The sequence below is a fragment of the Erithacus rubecula genome (assembly GCF_903797595.1).
Source record: "Erithacus rubecula genome assembly, chromosome: Z".
In the NCBI taxonomy this organism is placed as follows: Eukaryota; Metazoa; Chordata; class Aves; order Passeriformes; family Muscicapidae; genus Erithacus; species Erithacus rubecula.
Genome location: NC_136661.1, coordinates 23,119,814 through 23,143,949, shown reverse-complemented (window position 1 = coordinate 23,143,949; position 24,136 = coordinate 23,119,814). Strand labels below are relative to the sequence as shown.

The 24,136-nt window shown below is 42.4% G+C and overlaps 1 protein-coding gene across 4 annotated transcripts in view; it reads right to left on the bottom strand.

Moving 5' to 3' along the window:
* The window catches only part of PDZD2 (PDZ domain containing 2), a 200,083-nt gene that overhangs the window by 103,142 nt on the left and 72,805 nt on the right, over window positions 1-24,136 (bottom strand). The window contains exon 1 of one of the 4 annotated variants that reach the window (XM_079329871.1): window positions 11,710-11,818. The exons of the other annotated variants lie outside the window; for them this stretch is intronic. The gene's annotated coding sequence lies outside the window, so the exon portion shown is untranslated. Of the gene's footprint in view, window positions 1-11,709; window positions 11,819-24,136 lie in introns of those variants that run through there. 4 annotated transcript variants of the gene reach the window in all.

Here is a 24,136-nt window from a genome sequence, read left to right as displayed (position 1 = left end):
AAAGTGACTTTTTTTTCAATGTTCAGGCTTGGACTTAGCAGTAAATTGCAGCAGTCCTTTCTAAAGAAGAAATCACCTCTGACTGCATCTGTGAAACAAACGTACAGAGATTAAAACTGCATGGAAAACCACTTCTCTTATGAGCTACCCCAAATATTTTGAACAGAGTATTTCATTTTACTCCCATCTCTGCAGAACACGGTTAGTTAATCTCACATTTAACCCTCTGCACCAACATTTGCACAGTTTCTGTTGCCGTGCTGGAATCTGCACATAATGTGATCTGGCTCAGCGCTCACGGTGCTCCGGGGATCAATTACCATTTTATACATCAGTGTTTCATTACTGAGCCGTGAATGTCCTCCAGCCAATCCGACCCTCAGTTCCGCACTCCAAGACTCTAATCTTTGAAAATTAGGTATTTGGCAAGATAAATTGCAAGAAAGAAAAATTGCCAGACTCATGCTGTTTTGAATACATCCAGCCTCCATTCACAAATACTGCCATAGCAGTGGCCACTAGATGTTTTCAGCGATGTGATTAAAAAGGAAGCAATGATAATTGTGGAGTGGAAATGCACTCTCATCTGTCACTTCTCTTAGAAAATAATGAGCTCTCTTCCTTGTTATGTTCACTGCAATATATCTTTGAAAAAGTCTTATAGAGATTAATGCTCAATTGCTCTAAATGAGCTTAGCTTTATTTATTCTAGAAGAGGATCTGGTCCCAAAGTCCCAATAAGCAATTACTTCACTATCCTCATTAAAGGAAAATCCTATATGGTAGCTAAGACAGGACTTTGGCCCCATGTCTCCCCTGTAAATTCAGTGATGGAAATTTGGCATGCTTTATATCAACAAGCCATGCCTAAGTGCTTACTTTAAATAAGGCTAGGATACATGACAGCAAACACTATAAATCTTCATACAATAAGGCGAACTTGACATTTCTGCTGCTCATCTTCAGCTCTGCTGCCTCCTCCCCACATGCTGCCACAGGACCACGAACCTCACTGAGCTGGCAGCACAGGAAACTCATCTGCAGTTAACCTGCAGTTAACTATTAACTTGAAATAGTTAATTCTTGAGCAGCAGCTCTGTAGCAGAGACTTTGGGGAGCAGAAGCAATGCATGCCCAGACTGCCCAAGCCCTTGCTGGACTGGAGATACCAAGAAGGGAACTTTGCCACCAGGAGGAAAACTCTGGGAAAAAAGCAAGCCTGCTCTTAAAAACCACTGTGATTCCAGTCATCTGTTTTGAAACTGCAAGTGCTGTGAAGTGACAACACACAAGCCACAACCACATGTTGGAGAGTTTGTTTTAAATCACGAGGTGAAAATAAGAATCCATTATAACTCTTCTTAACATTCCCGGGCTGGTATGCAACTATGCAGCCCACGCAACGCTACAGCTGTGGTAGTGAGGTCTCAAAAATCTGTTCCAATAGGAGAAAGCACCAGAATCAAAAATTAGGACAGCGCCAAAAGTCTCAGACAGCTGCACTCATCCTCATGCAGCTTTTCCCCTACCATCACCTCTAACACACCAGGTGAATCCAGGCGGTAGGACAAAAACTGGCTCGTGTTTAGAAAATATTTCTTGCACAAGTTTCACAGTTCAGCAAATCTAAGGATCAAAGCCTCTTATACTGGCCACACAAAGTACAAGCATTCCCTTAAATAACTCCTGTAAAGAATTGGGAATTTCCACACCTTGTGGAAAGCAATTGGACTTCAGGCAGAAAATTTTTTAACTAAGTGATAAAAACCCTCTGTCATGCAACTTGAAGGGATCAGCCCCCATAAGGGCTTCAAGAGCCATTAAAAAAAAAAAAAAAAAGAAAAGGAAACCATACGCTACACAACTGACTAAATACTAGCAACCAATCAAATTACATTTCCATTACTTTAACAGAGATTCTGTGAACCCAGTGCTGGCATTCTGATGAGCAAGTATGTGCAGAACGGCAGCAGGGAACATATGTCAGGCACTGAAAAAAAATAAAAATTTTTAAATCTTACCTTTAGATCATTCTTTAAGAGAAAAAGTTCGTGATCTGCCCTCCTCCAAATACTAATACAAGAACAAAACTTCAAATACACACACACAGAGCAAGTTTTCACATATGGATTTTTGTGGCTGGACAGCAAATGCTGTTCATTTTCAAACCAGTGTAGGCCTCAGCTGAACATCTCACAGATGCCACGAAGTTCCTAATCCCCCTCTGGGCCCAGAAATGGCCCGTTTGCTCCTTTTATGTGCCAGAATTCTCCAGGTGTGCTTTAAAGTCACTGAACAAAGGAAACATAGCAGTTAAGGGGGGTTTGTAGTATTTCACCTTTCTCAAACACTGATTTTAGTGAATATCATGCAAGTACAGGCTTCTCTCTCTGACACACACATTTACAAAATGTCTAAAGCTAATGCCCTAGATCTGTTGTGTCCTCCATTAATAATTTAGCTTATTGGCCATTTTAGGCATATACAACATATGCTTCAAAATACAGTTCTTTCTCTTCTATTTCCATTCTATAATGACCCACTTGGTGTATTTGATGTTTTTAGAAATGGCTGTGCTGCTTTCTCAAAGCTCTGGGAGACCACAGTAATCCTCTCCCAACTTGAACTGGGCTTCTGTGAGGCTCACAGAGATGATCTATTCTGGTCTTTTGGCACTAACCATAAAGGAAGACACAGATTAAGGTTTTCAAGATCATTTCTGCCAGAGACAAACTCAAATAAGCAAGTGAGACAGTGACAATTCTATTTCAGTAATGCCTTCAATGCTTAGAGATGACGCAATTGATATTTTCAGCTCTGGTCATTCCTACAGCTAATAAGAGCATAAATGAAAAATGCCATTCCCACTTCATATTCAAATGATCAGTTCAATATATCTGTTATTTTTTGGAGTTTTTTGGTTTTGTTTTTTAAAGATGAAAATAAACCTTCTCCAGGAACTGCTAAGTGTTGATAATAACAGACCAGAACACAAAGCCATTTTTCTCCGTCCAAGAGGAAACATTTAGCATCAGGGCCCTGACACATGTACTCTTGTTGCTAACACCTCGCACACACAGTGCCTGTCTGCGTGTGGATCACCACCAGCCCAGCTCCACAATCCATCCTGTTTACTATTTAGGACCAGGGTTAAAGCCAAACCAAGCTCCACCTCCCAAAAGGCAGAAGGGCAGTTTGGCAGATGTTGAAATTCTTGAGAGAAAGACAAACTATAAACAGATTTCCTAAAAGATCTGCCTTGGGACAGTCTTATCTAGCAATTCCACTAATTCCCTTGATAAGCAGAGTAGGGGACTGTGAATGAAATCTGCAGACAACTGATAGCTGAGAAAGTCTGTCAACTCCGAGGATGGGCAGAAGTGTATTCAGAACATTTGAGGACTAAGACAACCGACAGGAGGTACAGCTTGTAATAAAGCCAAGTGCAGTCATGCACTTTAGGATTAAAGAAGTATGTTCTGCAGCTTGAAAGCTCAACAGTTGGAAGTGATATAGAAAGATTTGGATGGTTTAGTGGCTCATGGCAAGAGTGTAAAAAAGACAGATGTTGTTCGAGGTCTCAGTGAGGAATGGGAAAATATGCAAGACACTAGTAAGGTCTCAGCTGGAACAGTGTTGCAATTTCAGGTTACAGAGTTCAAGAAAGGTTTTGTGACACTGGAATAGTGCAAGGGAAGGTCAGCAGGATGACCTCTCCCATGAGAAAAAAGACAGTGGCTTTGCTACTAGAGCAAAACACAGGCTCTCTTTGTAGGGGGAAAGGAAAGATACAGCAGTACAAACCACTAAGTACAAACCACCTAAGAAGAGGCTTAGGCCAGAACTTGACAGAATTAAAAAAAAAAAAAAAAAAAAAATTAAGTAGGAGACTGACTGTTCAGTACCTGAAACTATACAGGATGGTTGTTGAAGACAGCCAAAACATGGTCAACCATGCAGAAGATGCAAAGTTGATCCTGACAATATAAATCCTCACCATCTACAGCCCAGTGAGCCCACCAAACAAAGTTCAGGAGCTGCTTTGCTAGCAGAGAAACTCCCAGACCTTCCCCTACCTGCCAGCAGGTCTTGTGCTGTCACCACAGACATGGTGTTTAAGCATGTGGAGAGCCCACATTCATGACACACACACCGTAGAACCTACTTTGGCTTCCCAAATCTCTACACAGCTGAAAATGTGAGGCTATGCCCAAATTAAGTCAAAAGAAGACAAAGGGAGACTGGTGAAAAGCACAGCAGATCACTCAAAATTAGTTAGAAGAGACAAACTTCTAAAGGAAAAGCAGTGGTTGGTGGCTGAAGGCTTTAGAAGCCATCACTGTGATAGCAAATGATTCACCCTCATGGCTGAACTCCCTCACTATTTCTCAACATTGCCCAACAAAATTAAGAGTACAGGCAAGTTCAAACAAGGGCAGTTGACTATCTTGCTACTCCAAATTAATCTCTGTTTCAAAGCAAAAACATGAAGTTAAAAAGGGGACAAGGGTGAGAGAAGGAAAACAGAGGCTAATTAATGTCAATCAGTATAAAGACCCATGACTGATGCTTTTGACATTACCCTCCAGACAGTGTTCCAGCAGACACCCGAGTGAGCGTGAGGTGAGTGCGAGAACATTGCACCAGGAGTGGGATTAGGCAGGAGGTGCCTGGAAAACCCACACAACACAAACACATCTTTCTCAAATATTTACATACAAATACCTTTTCCATATGTTGCAGTATAGAGACCTGTGGATGTTTATGTCTTCTGTAGCATCTCAACAGCAAAGGCTTAAAATACCTCTGTTGCAGGATAGAAATTAGACTCCACATTCCTTCCATTAAGTACTGACTCTGCCACAAAAGATGTGCAAGGAAGGAGAACTACTCCTACAAGCTTCACTTCTGTGAATTTACTATCCCACTGTCACCTTAGATTTAGAAAAGACACAAACAGAATAACAACCTTTCCTACAACTTTGCCCACAGAGGGACTTCATGTGTTACATATTCTTACAGTTTCTTTACTCTACTCAAGCTTCAAACCTTACAACAAAACATAGGGTATTTTTAGGTCATTGAAATTCCCTATCTATGAGAAGAAAATGAGTCATTAGTCAATTACACTGTTTATACAAACAGAAATTATCAATTTTCCTCTATTCTTTGGATTACAATCTGATGCTTTCACTGTGCTGCATTTTTGTGACTAGCAGATTCGACATCCCCTTCATTAGGCAGAATTCTGAAAGTCATCATTGGCAACACCAAAGACAACAATTTACTACTCTTAACCAAGTACTGGCAGGAGGTTTTGCTAAGCAATGGGAACACAGAGTGGAAAGTATTTGTGTATCATAGCTTTTGAGTTCCAAATTAAATTATAATCAGTTCTTTGACGTGTCCTCAAACCTATCAGTGTGTGTTCCCACATCCCCTGAGCACCCTCTTGCAATTCACCTGAAACACAAATAACTGTCTTTGGCCAATTCTGCACTGTTTTTACAGGGCAGCTGAGCTCATGCAAACAATATAAAATTATTTTTCTCTGTTCCTCCAGAAGTGCCCTGTCTGCTCAAGCCAGCTGCTGCACTTCGCAGGCAGCTGCACTCTCTTAAATTTTAGTTTTAATGGTGAAACTAATTTTTCGGTCATGAAAAGTTCAGCTTTCTTCATAGCCAGCAGCTGTTTCTGGAAGGCCACTCAAGTATCATGGCTGAGTGGCAGTTTCTTTAGAAGTTTCTTTGCTGGAGGATAACCTTAAAGACCATCTTAGCTAGTCTAAACTTCTGCTGCATGTAAGGTGCATCATGGCTTTTAAGTGAAAGCAACACTTTAAAAGGACTGCAGCAGCTGTATGTGAGATGAGACACTATCTATCCTTACCCAAAATTTAAAACAGAGCCTACAGCTAAGAAAGAGTAGACACATTCTTACAGATTGGTGTAAATCACAAATAATTTAAGTCCAGCTGGAGACTGAATACCTTGAAAAGAGGTTTCCCTTTGAAGCCCCATAACTTTTGAGCTCCCTTGGAAGACCCCAGCAATATCTCAAGCGGACAGAAAATGCTGCTGCATGGACACACACCTGCTCTGTCTACAAGACACATCCTACCTGTCTCAGTTTACCTCCTCTGTTAGCAGGCACTTTTCAGATATTTTCCTTTGCTTTCTCGCACAGATGTGTCCACCACCCTAGAAGAATGTCACATTCCCAAGCCCACTCCCTACTCTGCTATTCAGACACCAGTACTGGGAATTCAGCAAAGTAGCAGTGCTTCTAGGTAGACCTAGTAGTTCTAGGTCTTGCATCACTGTTCGGTCTTGTTAAGTAGGTGGTGCCTACCAAAAGCATTTTACTTTTTTCACTTATATTCCATAAACAACATGAAAAATTGGAAGTGGTTTCATGCACAAAGCATTTCTACATCCTTCACAGCTTTCTTCCCAGGAGAAATAAAGGAAATTACTTCCTTTTGCTGAAGAAAGCAACTTTCCCCATTTCTTACCAGTTGACTCATCATCAACCAAGCAGTGAAGAATTTTAACGGCGATGCCACTCAGCCAATAAACAAATTTGTTTTGTACTCAACCCCAAAAAGACTGAGTAACAGCTCAGCATGTCACACCTCTCCCTAGGTCACTGGTCAAGACTCACAGAATCAAGACATCAATTTCAATAAATATTTTCACATCAAAGAATCTGGGAAAATGCCAGGAACTTCAGCCAATCAGATGAATATACAGTACAAGCCAAGCAGTCCCCTATGGTTATCCTGTCTCTGGAAACTGGCCTCTTAGCAAGTCATTTACATCTCACGCTCATTCATATTTTAAAAAGGTCTTTTAAAAGCTGTTTCCTACATGTCAGTGTGTTTAAGGATCTCACTAACATTTTGCTTTCATTGCTGCATCCCTCCCTTTCAGCTTTGACCTAAAAGAGCACCAGAGCTATAACTGTATCAACCCACATCACAAAATATCCTGCCCCAAAAGAGGAAGGTCAGTGTTCAAAGACAAAAGACAAAGGTCTTTTGCCTGGTATAATTAGTTGACTGCAAGATAATCTGTGAACAAACAGCACATAAGTCTGACCCCACCAAAGAATTCTTGACCATCCTTACGGACAAGAATTTGAATATAAGCTTCCTTCCTGTTCAGTAGGACAAGATTCCTGTTCCTCTCTACAACTCCTGTGTCAGCAACATCAACACTGCCCTTACTGCTTTCCCAGTTCACCAGCAGCTCCAGGGATTTGCAGACACATTCCCTGTCTACTTTGTATATAATCATAGTAGTACTTGGAAGCCACAACACAATTTCTTGAGACACAAGGTCAAATTCTGCAAATTACTGCAAATTTCATCTCTGGCAGAATTTATCTGCAGCCAAAAGCTTCTTCATGTCCTTAGGACATGTGGGACAAACCATGATGTTGCAGGACAAGTGAACTACACTAGCATGGATCTAAATTTTCAGAATGCAACACTGGCAGCCACGCCAACAGCCTTTTCCTTGAAGGAAGCCAACAGCCTTCCTTGAGACAACAGCTCAACCTAAGTTTCAGATTTACATTGAATTTACATAACATTAGTCAATCATTTATTGTCAGGAGGAGAGTTGTATATGAAAAAAACAAAATATGACATGGGTGTGACATGTCCCAAAACTTCCCCAAAATCTGGGCCAGCTCACTCCAGCACAGGGCTAAGCAAACACAGTCACACTGCATCCCATGCAGGGGTAGGGGTAGCAGAGCCACCTTCTCCTAAGGCTTTAGGGATCTACTTGACCTGAGACAACACAGAGTGCTGTCATCACCTCACAACCACTAGTCCTGCAGATAGCCTCTGAGACATGAGATGGACTGACATCATGTCCTCCAGTCAGAGAGTTTCTACACACCTCAGTTCTCTACAACTCTGACAAACAGACCAGGGCCAGTGCCAGGTTTTGGCTCATGTGACTTCAACCACTGATGACTATCAACATTCACAAAGCACTCCGCAGAAAAGACAGCATTTTCCCTGAATCCTGGACTAAGCTCTTAGTCATTTACTACATTTTAGTCTACAATAATAGAATTCCACTGTGTATTTTAACTGAATATATTATTCCTCATTAGCAGTCTCAGGCTGTTACAAGTCTTTAGCCTAGCAAAACACTGAGTGCAACTACTCCATGAGTGATAACATTCCCAGGATGTGCAAAATGTTTCTTGCTCATCAGGTAGAGCAGAGGCACCAAATCCTGCCCCACAAGTTGTGAACCATCTCACAGGCAGTGCAGACTGCTGCAAACCCAACCTCTCCACCAGACCAACAGCTACCACAGGACAAAGTTGTGGGAGGAGAAAGAGGAAGAGGGAAAGAAGAAAAATTACCAGACCGAAGAAATATGTCTCAGCCTACACTGAATGAAAGGGCACGTGTCTGAGTCTGTGAGTGAAGTCAGGGCATATTCAGATAACTCAGATCTAACTAGGATGCTCACAGCATTTTCACAGTGGCTGTGCTTTCCTGCAGTCCCTTGCAAACATGCAGTACCCACAGCAACATCAATTTCTACCCACACACCTCAAACTGGCTACCACCTCAAGTTCCCTGCAATCACAGTTCTACCAAGGCTGTGGACCTAAAATTACCTTACAGAATAAGCCAGAGAGAAGGAAAACTTGACTACTGTATCCCAAGGCTAAAAGGAGAGTGGAGAAAAAAACCTAACACCCAAACCAGCCAATGACTCTTCACGCCAAGCGAGCAATTTTATAAGGGAAATAACATCTGAACAAGGCATGCTGCACACACACGAGTTCTGCAGCTGGAATCTCTTGAGCTGATGCATCTCTTCATGATACATAAGTCAGAAAATAGCTCAGCCTTGGAGGGCTGGTGTTAGCGTCTCTGTGATCCTATCAAGCAAAAGCTTGGTAAAAAGCTAAGCATAGACATTAAAAGATATATAGAGCTAATCTGCTAAGAATCATCTCCTCCTCCTCTTCCACCCCACCCCTCCCCCCCATGCACTCTGTAGACAAAAGAATTATTTCAGAGAGTCACCAATGTTCAGCCTCAAGGGAAGGTTCTGTTTGACCAGAGAGAAGCTGTGGGCCACCACAGCTCATGGGAGCTATTTATCCCCTTCCCTGAGTCCCCCTGCTGACAGACTGCATGTGTTAGAAGGAATGTCTCTGCATGCAAAGAGGGGACACTGCATCAGGGCAGAGAGAACTGCTTCCCACTGGTAGGGTTAGAAACACCTCACCTGAGAACGCCCCACAAACAAAAAATTGTAGGCAGCACCCAGACCACACCATGCTGTCTTTAAGCCCATATGAGTTATCATACTTTAGGCAATAACAACAAAGCACTATATGGCACTGGCACACTGTTTGGCATTTGCAGGAATACAGAGTTTATCTACATAGAAACAAAAGATATGTTCCCAATTCACATAACTGACCAGCTCTAGGAAGTCATACCTTATGGCTCTGTTACCCCCCAAGCACCTCAAACACTAAAGATCAGGGACAGAACAGCCCAACACCTTCCTCTTTCAGTTTGGGGCACAGTGGGTAGATAACAGAAATCTGGCTGTCACAAGTAGGACAAGCACCCTGGTCTTGCAGTCTGGCTAAGGCTTTTTCCCTCCTGTCTTCGGCATTTGAAGTAACTTCTCCACCAAAAAGAGGGCATACAAAAGATGCCTCACAAAGCAAAGTTCCTGCCATCTCACTGCACATGCAGAATAGGACTCCTTCTGCTCACACACAAAGTCAATCATAGTAATACATCTGCTAAATCACAGCAAGATCCTTCCATAGCACCACAGGTTTTCTATTTCAAGTGGATTAATAATTTGCAGGCAAGACACTTTTCTGACCATGCAGAAAAATCATGACATAAAGGATATATCATTAAAACATTTCCACTAAAAGATCACACACAGAGATGTATCAGGCAAGATGACTAACCCTTCTGTTGAGAGCAGATCCATGAGAGGAATTCAATTCTAAATTATGATTTTCTAAATACCATGATAATATTTAGTCACTAAGTAAAAAATCTTTCCAAGACATATGAAGTAGCATAAGAGACATGCTCTCTTTTCAGGAAATAAAAGTGAGAACCTAATTTCCACCTTCAAACAGAGTGGAGGGACCTTGGTGTAACAGATCCCAATACTACACAGCTCAAGATGAAGAAAAAGCCTTTGTCACCCTTCTCACCCACTTTTTACCAGTATCACCCAGAGGCTTCCCATCTCTCTATACCTTCTCAATGAAGGAGGATCCTCTTTTTGAGCCAGGAGATGGAGCCAAAGGGACACTCCCTACTGTGAAGAAAGGGTGCGACGCAGGGATAAAGAAATTGGGATAGAGAACCTCAATTTCTATTGTTGAGGGTGCTACTATCAGTCTATTGCTACCAGTGAGTATGAAACAGCAATTCACAGGTGCTGTACAAAGGACTGCTGCATAACTCACAAAACAGCTCTAAAAAAGTTGAGATACCACCCACCTGAGCTAGCAAGCACCAGTTACTTCTCTTAATCCACAATTTAAGGATATTTCAGAATTAGAAAATTAGGACATATATAAATTTCAAAGAAACATGCTGACCAGAGACCTTAGGCATCAAAAGTACTGTCAGGAGAGAAATGAACTAACCTTTAAGATCAGAACTGCTGCTGTTTCAGACACTAATACATGATATTTCTGAACAGCACAGGGTCCAGCTCAGATTGTGGATGCATTCACAAATCCCACCTCTGTGAGCCAAAGGCACACATAGCGCACTGTTGTGCAACACAATACTTAAGAGGTTTCCCATCTGCACTCCATTTCAAAGCATATTTTATTTGTTAGCTTCATTTAGAAGGTCCCCTAGTTCCGCTGCGAGAGAGGACCCTGCCAAAACTCAGCTGAGCAGAACCACTGGATTCGTATCACCATAAAGTAACTATGAAATAAGAATGAAGTACAGTTCTGACCTACATGCACCAAACACACTAAACACCAACACACTTTTTGTTTGCTCGGGGATTAGGAGATATTTAAGGAACATGATGGCTCTGTCACTTGAATGCCACCAAAAGCTCTCCTAATTGAAAGCCAGGAATCATGATAGATTTAGGAAGTAATAATTCAGCTCTATTTTTTGCATCCAGTTGAAAGACTATATTTTCCTTATTAAAAGCCTTCAGTACACAGGCTTGCCAAGAGAAGCTCGTCTGCAAGGCTTTCAGCAGCGCTTTCATTTTAAAAAATCGAGTGGTCGTGTGTCCTACAGGAAAGCATTTTGTGCCTGGAGTTGCAAAGATTTTCTCGAAAAGAACTGTTTAGTGGTTTTGAACCGAGTCTTGTCCCCAGGGGAACACGTACCCTCCTGCCACATCCGAAATGAAGTTTCTGCCCAGCCCCGAGCCCGAGGCCCCCGGCACAGGCTGGGGAGAGTCCCGCGGTCCGCGGTCACCGCGGTCCCGCCGCCCGCACGGACCCTCCGGACCCGGGCAGCAGCAGCAGCAGCCGGGTCCCCCCGGGCCGCCGCGCACCCGCCCCGCTCCGGCCGCCGGCACAACTTGCGGCTCCACGCTGCCGTCCGCCTCGCCTCCCGTCCTTCCGCCGGGCTCAGCCTCCCCGCCACGGCCGGCGACACGGCCGGTGCCCGCAGCCGCCCCCCCAGCGCGCTCATCGCTCCATCACCTGCCGGCGCCGAGCCGCCCAGCCGGTGCGCGCCGGCGGCGGCGGCTGCGCTGGTGCCGGTGCCCGTGCTGGTACCGCTGCCCGTGCCCGCGCCGGTGCCCGTGCCCGTGCCCGCGCCGGTGCCCGTGCCCGTGCCCGCGCCGGTGCCCGTGCCCGTGCCGGTGGCTGCCGCTGCTGGCGGTGCTGCCGCCGCTCCCGCTGCCGCTGCTGCCGGCGGGGAGGCACCTTCGGCGGCGGCGCCGCCGCCTCCCGGGCGCGGGGCGCGGCTGCAGGCGGCCACGCACGGCCCCGGCCGCCGCCCCGCCCCGCCCCGCCCGCCGCGCAGGTGGGAGCGGTGACCCCGGGGCACGGGGAGCCCCCCGCCCGCTGCCTGGGGACGCAGCCGGGCCCTCGCCCCCGGCGCCCACCCCTTCCGGAGCTCCAGCCGCCCCCGCCGGGGGATGTGCCGAGCAGCCTTGCGCTGCCTTCGGGCACCTTCACAGGTCGCTTTCCGGCGGGACCTGCTGTAGACACGGTGCTTTTCACACTTGCTCCACCCAAAGCAGGCTCCTGTTGAGAGGTGTCCTGCGTATGCGCCCCCCCTCGCTGAAAATATTTCAAATTAAAATCCCCACTGCTGCCTCCACAAAACTGCCAGGAGCTTCCACAGAGCCTGGCCTGTTGTGCCAAAGCCAAGTGTCTTTATCACAGGCTGTCATATAACATCTCACGGCCATTTTCCAGGTGTGTGGCAGCCGATTCCCGGCAGACCTAACAGCAGCCAGTATCGCATTTTCTACTTCTGCCATCTAAACTGTACAGCTGTGGTCACAGTCATCTTCTGATGACAGAAGTCTTAACCATATATAGGTGGAAAACCCATTGCTAGGGCTGGGAAGGGAAAAAAAAAAAAAAAAAAAAAAAATATACCTATATTTGCCCAAGGAGCAAGCAGATCACAACTGTAATCAAGATGGACAGGGATTAAATTCTTCCACTGAGTCCCATGCTGTACTCAAGCCATCTTTTAATAGCTTAGCTTTGCTCACAGCAGTTCTGGCTCCCAGAAGCACTGCCCTGCTCAGAAATAAGCATCCCTCCTGTTTTTCAGGATTTTCAGTGTGATTTTCAGCCTTCCATGATTTTAGAGGAAGACAGGAGTTCAGAAGCAGACAGGAGAGCCTCTGAACTGTGTTCCTTGGAGCAAAATGCATGGCCTGATATCAGTGCCTCAGCTCCCAGGGAGCACAGGCAGTTAATTAGGTGCCAAAATGAAACACACCAATAGTTAACATACCTAGAGCTAACCCGAAGGGAAGCTTTCAATCCTTGGGATATGCTTCTTTCTGGGGCTCAACACTGCTAACCAGGAAATGCCTCCCTTCCCACCATGATTCATGGCCTGACATCTCCTGAGAAAAAAAACCCCAAAACTCATAAGCCCCTTCATTTAAAAAGCAGAGATCAGATTTTGAGCACAGTGAGATGGCTGCATCCGTCCTCTGAGCAGCAGAGGGGCTGGGAAGTTCATCCAGGATATGGACAGCAAATTCCACAGAAGAGAGAGAAGAGAGGAGAGAAATGCTCACCAGCATTATTTTCCTAGGAAAATAAGTAGCTCCCAGATGACTCCTGCCCAAGGCCTCCCCATCACCTCTTCTTTAAATGTATTCCTCTGTGCAAAACAGAATCCAAAGTTCAGGAAATTAATGTAGGAGGAGAGGTTGTTCTGAGTCCCCACCCAAAAAATGTTTTTGTTTTGCCCACGACCTGGTTATTATAATAATACAAGAGAGTTTTGGAGCAAGAATCACACCCTGGGATGCTTCCCTTGGTGTCACTATTTATGCTCTAGTCATAAACAGAAAAGAGACCACAGCAGTTATTCTGCACAATCTACTAACGTGTTTGGAAGTCCAGAAGGATCCAGCAAATATTTATCCTATGGGCCACAAAATATGACCCAATTTCCTATTCAAATGCAAAGAAAAATGCAAAGTCCTGCCTGGTAAAACCTTGGCAGAGGCAGCCTAGGGAGTGAGGAGGTGGTTTCTCCTCCTGACTGGCCTGAGGAGGCACAGTGGAGAGGGAAATGGCATGCAGGGTCCCCATGGCACAAGGAAACAGAGGAGCTGCTCAGGCTCAGGTAAGACTGAAGTGCCCTGGAAGAGACCACAGAAACTGCCTCTCGGGCACCAGGAAAGTCTAGAACTATCAGGCACCTCCCAGCTTGGTGACAGCTGTGCAGGGCTTTTCTAGGTCTGTTTAAGAGCCAACAACCCTCTGAAATTTGGGGGATTGGGCCCTAAATCTTCTTAGCTTTTATTTTAAAGAATATTGATAGCATTTACATATTTTACGCACATACACGCAGCTGTGCATTTCAAAGTAATCTGTTGTGCTATAAGCCAAAACAGGATTTGAGTCATACAGTTCTATAAAGATAAAGCATTGATTTATCTAAAGAAATCTGTCTAAAGAAAATGGGCTTCATACATATGCAAGAAGAACTACTTAGCACAGATCATTCTCTTCTGCCCCACAGAGTTGGGCATCAAATTAATTTCTAGCTTGAATTTCAGGAGTAAAAAAATGAAAAATAAGTAAATTAAGGATAGTGGACTGATGAAACCATTTTGCAGTCGAAAGAAATCTACAGAAAAAGCCACTTCAGTGCTTTGCTAATAAAGGTGCAGTTGGATTGCATACCACAGCACAGGGGCAATGCTGCATGGTATTTTTGGGACTGCAGTTATTTTTGGCTCTTGTCTTATGATCGTCTTTGTACAAATAAAGTTTTGATTCACATTTAGAAATCCAACAAATAGTACAAATCACCACAGGACCACATTTGTACAAACTAAAGTCACTAAAATCAGTTTCACTAATGTCTGAGTATGCGGAGTTAACACTTGGAGGAAACAACTGAGAAAAGTTAAGGATTAGCTCTGTTCCTAAGTACCTTAAGTTGCACAATTTTTAAGCCTTAACTTATCTCAAGCATTACCTGCAGAAGCTGGAAGCACCAGAAACATTTGGTCTTTACAATAGTTACAGACATTTGTTGTGTCCTGGGCTCAACATTGCTGTGTTCTGGACACCAGATGTCTGCTGTCCCTGACACACAGAGATAAAGTTAATTATATGGTACACCTTCCTAGGATCCAAGACCTTTGTGTATCTAATGGGCATCAAAATGAATGTGCATAATTAAAAGAAATTCCTTTAAAAACACAGTAAACATCCAGGATCACATATAAGCCAGGACAACTATGTGATGTTCCATTTTTCCCTAAAACAGAACAACAAACTTCAGGACTCAGTCAGAAACTTCAAAAATGACACAAAGGACAGTTATTACTGCATGGGCATCCAGCATGCCAGGGCAGAGTCAAAGACTGCAAAAAACATGCTCTGCTCCCAGCCGTGACAGTGTAAATACAAAAATCCCTTCCCTGCCCTCTGTGTGGCTCTCTCACAGTTCATTCAGCCAATCTGTAGCATTCAGGCCAGTGACTTTCCCTGAGCCTCTGAAACCACCACCTCCAGAAAAGCCCCATTTCTGCACCACGTGCTCTTATACTATGAGAGGACTGCCACACAGAAAACCTTTCCCTCTCCATTTCTTCTGCACAGAAGCACAACAAAAGTAGTTTGGGTTGGTTTGCTTTTTAAAAAAAATGCAAGTTTAATAGCTTCAACACATAATTACTACAAACAGCCCTCCACAGCCCACAGCCAGCATGCCCCTACAGCCACCCTGGGGTGTGCAGAACAATTCCAATGATCAAAAAAATTCCAAGCAGCTCCAGGTTTGGCTGAAAACAACCCAGTCCTTAATCTTTACTAGGGTTTTATGTGCAATTGCAGGCAGGCAGGCCTTTACAAGGCCTAAACTATAATTATTTGTAAACACTCACTTATTCTTGATGCCATACAAATAGTAGGAACTTAGATGCTTTTTCATTGATTTTTGGGATGGTCTGATGCCCTGTCTCTGTGTGCCAGTTTTGCATCTGTGCTCCTTACTCACATGGGCTACAGTCAGAGATGTTTTCTACAACAGAAGGCAGGGATTTTTAGGTAAAATATGGAAAGCAATCTATGAGAAACTGTATTGAGAGCTGTTAAGAAACTGAACCTCTCAATTTTATTTTTCTGTTCACTTGTCCATAATTATTATTTTATAGCACTCAAAATACAGTCAGTAGTTGGTAATAAAAACATAAGGTCTTTGTCCCAGAGGACTGACACTGTGATAAGCTATGCTAAGGTTAACTGTTGTTTAAAATATTATTTAAGATCACTAGTCTCCAGTAGAATCTTTTTCTTTTCCTTTTTTGCTTGGTAGTTTCCTTGCAGCGGGGTAAGGTAAGACTGACTGCATTGATAACCCCCTCCCACTGCTCCCCACACGCCCCTTTCTGAAATATGATCTTCAAAATATGCTCCATTAGCCAGAGGTTGAGCTCTGAGGGCAGAGTTGTTTGTGAAATGTTTATATTTAGTAAGCAATCATATTAGAGCTGATTTTATGCATTTGCAGTTTATTTATAAGCTGGTATTTTAAAAAATCAATTACATACATTTAAAAAATACTCCAAACCATGATGCAATGTATTGATATGATATAGCTCTGACCTCACTTTTTAATTATTTTCCTTATGTGCTTGTAGAATTTATTTAGAGGCTATTATAAATTGGGCTAAAGCCTTACCCAGCAGTTCTCTAATTCAGGTAACTTTGTAGTGCCAGAACAATAAGATATCACATAATTCACAACAGTGGTGGTTTACATGGCATTAAGTATACTATATTTAATTTCAAAATACAAAGCAATAGCTCAGATTGGAGAACAGAAAACAGATATAAGGAAATGTACTGGTATTGCTGAAGTAAAACAGAGAGCAATAAGCCAGAAATCACACAGCCTTTAAGCAATTTACCTTATCTGCTACATTTAACTCAAGCTACAGTTATTAGAATGAAAAGATCATCAAGCTATCTGTCACATTGGAATCCCCATTTACTGGATGCATTTTTCTCAGTTACGTCCTGTGTTTTAATGTAAATTTCTGTTCACTTAATACATTCACTTCTTTACAGTGTATGGCCCAATTCCGAGACTCTACACAGAAACATGCATTTGCTCAAAACAATCTGTTATCACTAAGAGTGTTTTTTTACCAGGGTGGAAACATGTATCTAAGCTTGTTTTTAGAAATTACAACTTGCGGGCCAAATTTAGAATTACATTACCCTCTAAAATCAAATAAAAAGTGAAAAGCCAGACTTTACCCTGCCTTGAATTCTAAGACTCCCAGCAAGATCTTCATCCATGACACATAGTCAGACATTTTCTCCCAGATAAACTTTCAAACACCAAAGGAAAAAATACCTAACAAAGATACAGTATCTTACATTACATGCTCACCCTTAGATCTTCATTCTTCCCCTCCCAAGGTGATGGCACTTTTCTCTGCTCTTAAACTTCCTCCCATATTGTGCAATTAAGACAAACTTTTTTTTCAACATTAAAGACTGTGTTCTGATTTTTCCTTACCCTTATGTCCAAAGGTCACCACTTTACAAAGTATCCTAAGGACATTTTTACTATCAAGAAATATTTTGACAACAATAACTATTTTAAACTGCACTAAGCCGTACTGAGTGCAAAATGTTGCACAGGGTGCTCAGCAGTCTAGGGGAATGCAATTATCACAGAGGTTTGTTTCCTTTGCACAAGAACAGCAATCTGAATATTGTCTGTACACACAGAACATAATGCACATCTCATTATAATCCCAAAGGGCCAACAGAGAGGGCAAGAGAGCAACTAGCCCATCAAGGTGTTGCAGGCAATCTGCTCCAGGATGGTGCCTCCAGGTGCTCACCTGCTTTCCCTCACTTGCAGTGTTGGGAGTGACATAGCCACGACACAAGATAGAACATGACCACACATCCCAGAAAAAGCACAAGGGAGATTAAGCATAAAATAAAGACAAGTGAGGGCTGGTGCCAGTTCCCAGCCCCTGCCAGTACCTCAACTGCAGGACAATGCAGGGCAGGGGTAGCAAAGCCAGCCCCTCTGCTGAAGAAGGCTGCCAGGAGTGCACTGACCCTCAAACACGTCTCAAGGTGAGTAACACAAGTTCTGGCACTGTGTGTTTTCAGAGCAGACCAGGAAACAGAATGTTTTACCCCTTTGCTAACACCCAGCAGGATGCTTAGGGTCTACTTGCACTGCCAGTACCCCAGCTAGCAGGACTGGTGTAGCAGGTAGGGCTACACAAACTCTCAGTTCAGGGATTAACTTTCCCAATTCCCAGTTTATTGCCCATATGTGCTTCCTCACTAGGATTTCCTATCAAAGCAACACTTTTCCCTTCTTTTTAACTACAAAAATAATGTAGGTTAGAACAGAGGCTGCCCCCTCCAGCAAACTGTGCTCCACCCTGGAGACATTTTATATTACTCTCCCCAGTGTCCTAGACCAGGGCTGCAGAGATTGTGGCTTTCATTTTATGCTAGAATAGACTCCATTAATGCAATGTGCTGTGATCCTTATGATATTCCAAGTGGAAGCCCAGATCTTGTTTGCTTTTTAAACCATCAAACCATCTCAAGCCATCCTGCATTTCACCTGTGTATACTTCCCAGCACATATCAGAATGTGTCATCCACTCCCCACTTACTAATGTTTCAAGAGTCTTCCTTAAAATACACATGAAATTTAGGGGGATTTTGTTCCAGGAGTCTTCTGACCATTCTGTGCAATCAGAGAGAGTAGTTTTATTTCACAGACTGGATTTAATATACAGAAACATACTGCATCTGTTTCCAAATATTTTCTTTCTAAAACCATTATGAAAACTGGTGCCAGAATGTGCTCATTCCTCTTTAAGGAGGAAACCTAATTTGGGTTTCTTGATCCAGATCATCTTAACACCCAGGCTCAATTTTGCTTGCTAAAGCAATCTACAGGCTCCAACTAATACAAATTTAATCTGTAAGGTTTCCTGCTTGGGCTGAATGGGTCCAGCATTTCTTTGTTGCCAGATCCATACCACGTATCAGCAGCATCTGGTACTGATTGCAGATCTCAGACACTGTGCCAATGGGCTCCACGGGCAGGATCCTTCTTGGATTTCTGATCTTTTTGGATTTTTCCCTAGACTATCACTTAGTCTTGTTGGATTTGAGATTTATGACTGGTCCTTAGCTTTTTTTTTTCCCCTTTTTTTGAGGTGTGATGTTTTCTTTTGGACCAATCTGCAGTAGCTGACCATATTTGAGAATGCATCCTGCAGGTTCCATGGTATAAACCAAGAGTGACCTCTTTAATCAATCTACCTTGCCATAATGCTTACACATATGAAGATCAGGATAATCCTCTATCTCCTAACACTTGGTATTCACCTCCTTCCCCCTCAATGAATATGTAGCAATTTTACAAGGGATGAAAAATAGTTTGCCTTTTGATTGTACTAAGAAATAAAGGGTATTCCAAACAACAAATGTTCTTCCTTGGCTTCAGGTTTTCATTTGGTAAGATTCCAAGCCTTCCTTCTAAGTCAGGAGCAGATTTTGCCATCAATTGAAGGGAACAAAATCAGGCTTTAGTAATCATACGGGAACATTTTGATCAATTGGCACAATCTGAAGGTTAAAAGTTCCAATATGCAGGCAACCTGGGGAAATATAAGAGCAATGCTAAGTTTAAAACTTACCTATACAATCAAGCTATTTCTCCAGGACAGATATCCAGGCTACTTTGATGAATGCTGTTGAAAGACCACATGGCAAAACATGACCAAAACTCAAACTCTCAGCTCAACCTCATGTTCACTTTTTTGTCTCATTTCATGCACCAAGTTAGCCCTCAGAAAAGGAGCCTGGGGAACTCCAGAAACAGTATTCCATGGACTAGATACAAACCTCCTCCCTGTGTCTGCACCTGAAACTCCCACATCACTCCTGCACATATTCCATGGGCTCCCTGACTGGCAAACTGGGGACCACAAAGCAAGGGGAATGTGTGAAGTGATCATGAGAGAGGGCAAAGTCTGGGAGCTGGGATAGGGAAATGGTCCCTGCATTACCAGGCTGCTCCCAGTACAGGTTTGTCATGTAATGAATTAATCTGGTTATATTTAATCCTGGTTTTTTCTTCCTCACACTTACCTTTGATACCAGTTCCTCCTCAGCTTCCCAATTCATCTGTTTATACTTGTAAGGAAGTTCTCACAAAGCAAGAGTTGTGTTAAACAGGAAACTATTTAATCACATTTTCCCCAATAAAGCTATAAAGTGTCCCCTTTTTCCTTAATAAACCCCCATCCAAAGTCTTTAGCCTTTAGGGAGTCTTTTTTCACTGCTTCAACTCTACAAGATAACACAGTAAGGTATAATATGCAAAGTTTTATAAAAGAGCAAGCACTCCAACCAGAAAACTGGCAGCTCCAGCAGACTTGGCTTTAGACCTTCTCAGTTCACCACAAATCTCAAATACTGTATTTGGAAATCAGACTTCAGCTGTGTGTTGGCTAGATCACCACGACAAAAACAAAGCTGAGGGGATTTTTTTGTTTTTTGCTTTTCCACAAAGCAAGGACTAGGCACAGGAAAGGACAGAGTTTTGGCTTCAAGGCCTTGGAAAAACAGAATTCAGTTTTTCCATTCTGTCATTATTCTAGGAAACTCTACAGGTAAATAAGTCTTGCTCTAGTACACTGACACCTCTTGGAGACTCTTGGGAAGAGGATAACAGCTAAATTCATAACCTAAGTTAAAAGTCAGGCAGGTATTTCCTAAGCCAGAGCTTATTTGTATTGTTGAAATGTACTTCTGCAAAAACAGGTGTTTCGAAGAATTTTAGCCCTTGTGAAGGTAGTCTGACTTTGTAACCCTGCACCAGACAAGCAAGTACCTGGAAAGAAACACTCTGCCATAAAACCCAGCATTTAATAAAGTGCTCCTCCTCCCAAGAGCTCAAGCACCTGCAGAAAGTGAACTGCTGTCATCACCTCCCTGTCACCGGGGCCATGACTTGTTCACAGCATGGAGAAACAGCTTGACCAGAACCCAACACTTCTTCAGTCCACACGTGCTATCCATTAGGCTGTAAGACCCTGACAGGAGGTAGATATATAGCTCTAAGTCATCTACAGTTTATGAAAACATAACTTACAAGTCAATGATTTAAAATAGAAGCATGCAGAAGACAAATGGAAGGTTAAGGCAGAACCAACTTACTGTAGAGAGCAGCATGAGCTACAAGCAAATAGCAAATGCCACTAAAATGTGAAGAAGCCAAAACTTTACATGGAATCTAAACTAGTTCTTTACATCGGGTTCATGCTGGATTCTTACACCAGCTTATGACTCCATATATAGCACAGTATATGACATTTTTTAATCTAGAGGAGATCTTGACTTGGCTTCTCAGAGTCATGCATGATTCCCTGATGTAGGAATGGACAGTGGGTCCCAGGTGTGCCGCTCTGCATGTTGAAGATTATATAAAAAGGGAGACTATTACTTTTTCTATTCTTTAATACTATTATTGATACTATCATTAAATGAGTGAATATCCCTGAGGCCAGGAAAACCTCAGAGAGTGTTAGAGCTAACACCTGGCCTCAGGATTGACTTCCTTGGTTATTAGAGCTGGCTGAATGTTTTTAACAGATAATGATATCTAATTTAATTACATACTAGACAAAACACTTCTGATTATTATTCATCCAGCCAGGACTGATGAATTTCGAAGTCCTTCTTCTGTCCTAAATTTTTTCTACCCTCTAGTCATTTACCTGTTTCATTTTGAAGCTCATCTGTAATCTACCTGTCTGAAGAGGGATGTTTATGTCTCTAACTTGCATGATTTTTTTCTTAATGATGATGCTTCCTAAATTAATTTCCACAGTTTATAACTCATTTCTCAGGTCAGCAGAGAAAAGCATTTAAGCCACAAAATCATTCCTATAAAGTACTGATATTCCACCTTTCTCATCCTCTATTTAATACAGAGTTCTTTTAAAGGCACAGCTCTGTAGAAAATCTTGTTTCATTTAGGATTTCACACACCAGCCATTAACTTACAATCCTTTAGGCATCTGTACACCTTTTTAAACTATTACTTCTTTCTCCACAACATAACTGGCGAACTATTGAAATCCAATGTATTTTAACCACATGGTTCATCCGGATGAAACTGGATTAGTAAATAATTTTCTGCCCTGCTGTAAACACCACTTACTTTCCAAATGCGGGCCATAGCAGTGAATCAGATCAAGGAGTAGACTATTTAGTGCATCGCTGGGACAGATATGCAGTGGCAGGAGGAAATATGGAAGGCAAATTGGAGTGGGAAGGCATTCCAGTGAAACTCAGTGTTAAGGAATTGTCAGAGAGCTGCACTGCAGAACACTGACCAGCAAAGAGGGCAGAGGGGGCGAGGGGAAGATGAAGCTGTGAGCTGTGGTGGTTCCTTCAGCACCTGCAGCCCTGCAGGGACAACATGCCCTGGGCTACCCACGAACAGAGATCCCAGCCCAGGGTGAACCAACCTCCCCACACACCTACAGGCCCAAACATAGCTCCTTCCAGCCAGGCAAGGAATAATCCCCCTGTGATTAAGCATTGAGCTGACAGCTAATTTAGAGAGAGTGACATCTAAACATAAGCCCTAAAAGAAGGTGGTGATGAATATAAGGTTCAAACATGAAGCTTCTCATACCATAGGAGAAATGAAACTAAGAATATTTAATTTCCTCTAAGGTCTCTAAAAATTTTTTCCAGGAACTTCACATTTGCAAATTGCTTATCATACTTCTGTTAAGGCAAAGTTTAAGAAAAAGTCCTGCCTGGCCAGCAGCAATAATTAAAAAGCAATTCTCACCTATTTAAGCTTTTAAAACCTACAGAAGACTTCAGATTTTTCTTAGAGCTGCTATTACTCAAAAGTAGATGGCAAATCTTACTTTGCTACCTAATGCCTGCTGGCTTTGAAGCCAATGCAAATACTGCTTTTTTATTCACAGACCATTGTTTTCAAAATAAAGCACTTTGGGAATAAGTGTTTTACTTCAATTAATTGTGTTTCCTGTTTGGAGAGAAACAAACTAATAGGTTTATTCATCTAGAGGACCTGACAACTGCTACCATTTTGGAAAAGATGTTTCATCAAGAATGTTAACCCACAAGTTCTGAAAACATATGGGATTTGCAAGATAATCCAATAAGGCCATTATGGTGAATCTCCAAAGGACTAGTAGCCATCAGGAGAGGAAAGGAGACAAATTTGTAAAAGGATTTCACTAAAGCCATTTTCATGTTGCAATGTATGGAAAATTTTTCTTTTACTAATGCTAGTTTGGGAGAAGAAAGGAAGATAATGATATCAGTGACAAAAAAGAAATTCATGCCCATGGAAATGTGTTTGAAGTTCCACACCTGAGCTTTAAGGAAAACAAAAGAGCATTTATCTATAGTTACCATTTTTATACTACAGCGATTAAAAATATCCCTTAAATTAAACTACTAAGGTCCAGAGTGATCACTTTTGATTCATATTAATTTTAGCAGCCATTTATGTGTACCAATAAGTTGAAAATTGTGCTATTACTAACATCCATCAAACTAGCCATACATTTAGTGAACCCAGAAATATATGTATAAATTCTTAAGAAAATAAATAATAACACAATATCTTTCTGTTTCCTAGGTCTTACGAATCACTTAGATTTGGTATTTAGATTTATCCTCTGCTCTTAAGTTTCAGCTACTGACATAAACTACAGCTAGTAACTTCATTCTTAGAGGAGTGGATAATAATCTTTTTTACAATTGTCACATAAGGGCCATCTCCTAGAAGTCCTTGAAGCTGCACAAATAGAGAGTTGTATCTTCATCAGCAGTTCCCCCTTTGCATTCCAGAATAGCCAAATCTACCCAAAATGCACAACATATTTCTTGCTTCTTAAAGGGATTAGCTACTGCACTCTACGAGCTCACAAATCAGATTATATTATGTATACACACATCTTAAAAGCATGTAAAGAAACAATTTTCACTGCTGTCTTGCAAATTCCTAGATAAGGCAGGCTAAAATTCCCGGTTGACAGAACCCAGAAATTGCTTAAAATATTTATATGACATTGCCCTCTAGAGGAAACCGAGAAAAATCTGTTTTAGTAGAACTCTTCCACAGATGAAAACATTAAATGTTGTTTTCAGCAGAACAATTAGTGTTTGTTAGAAACCATTTTCAGTGAGAACATCACTCACTGGTTTGGCTCTATTTGTCATCCATGAGTTTTCAATATAGAATTCCCCAACCTCTAGCCTAGGACTCTGTGCTCAGATAGATGGTACCACAAAGTTTACTGGTTACCACATGTCTGTGTTTTTCTCTTTGCTACCAGAACAAAAATAGCCCAGGCTA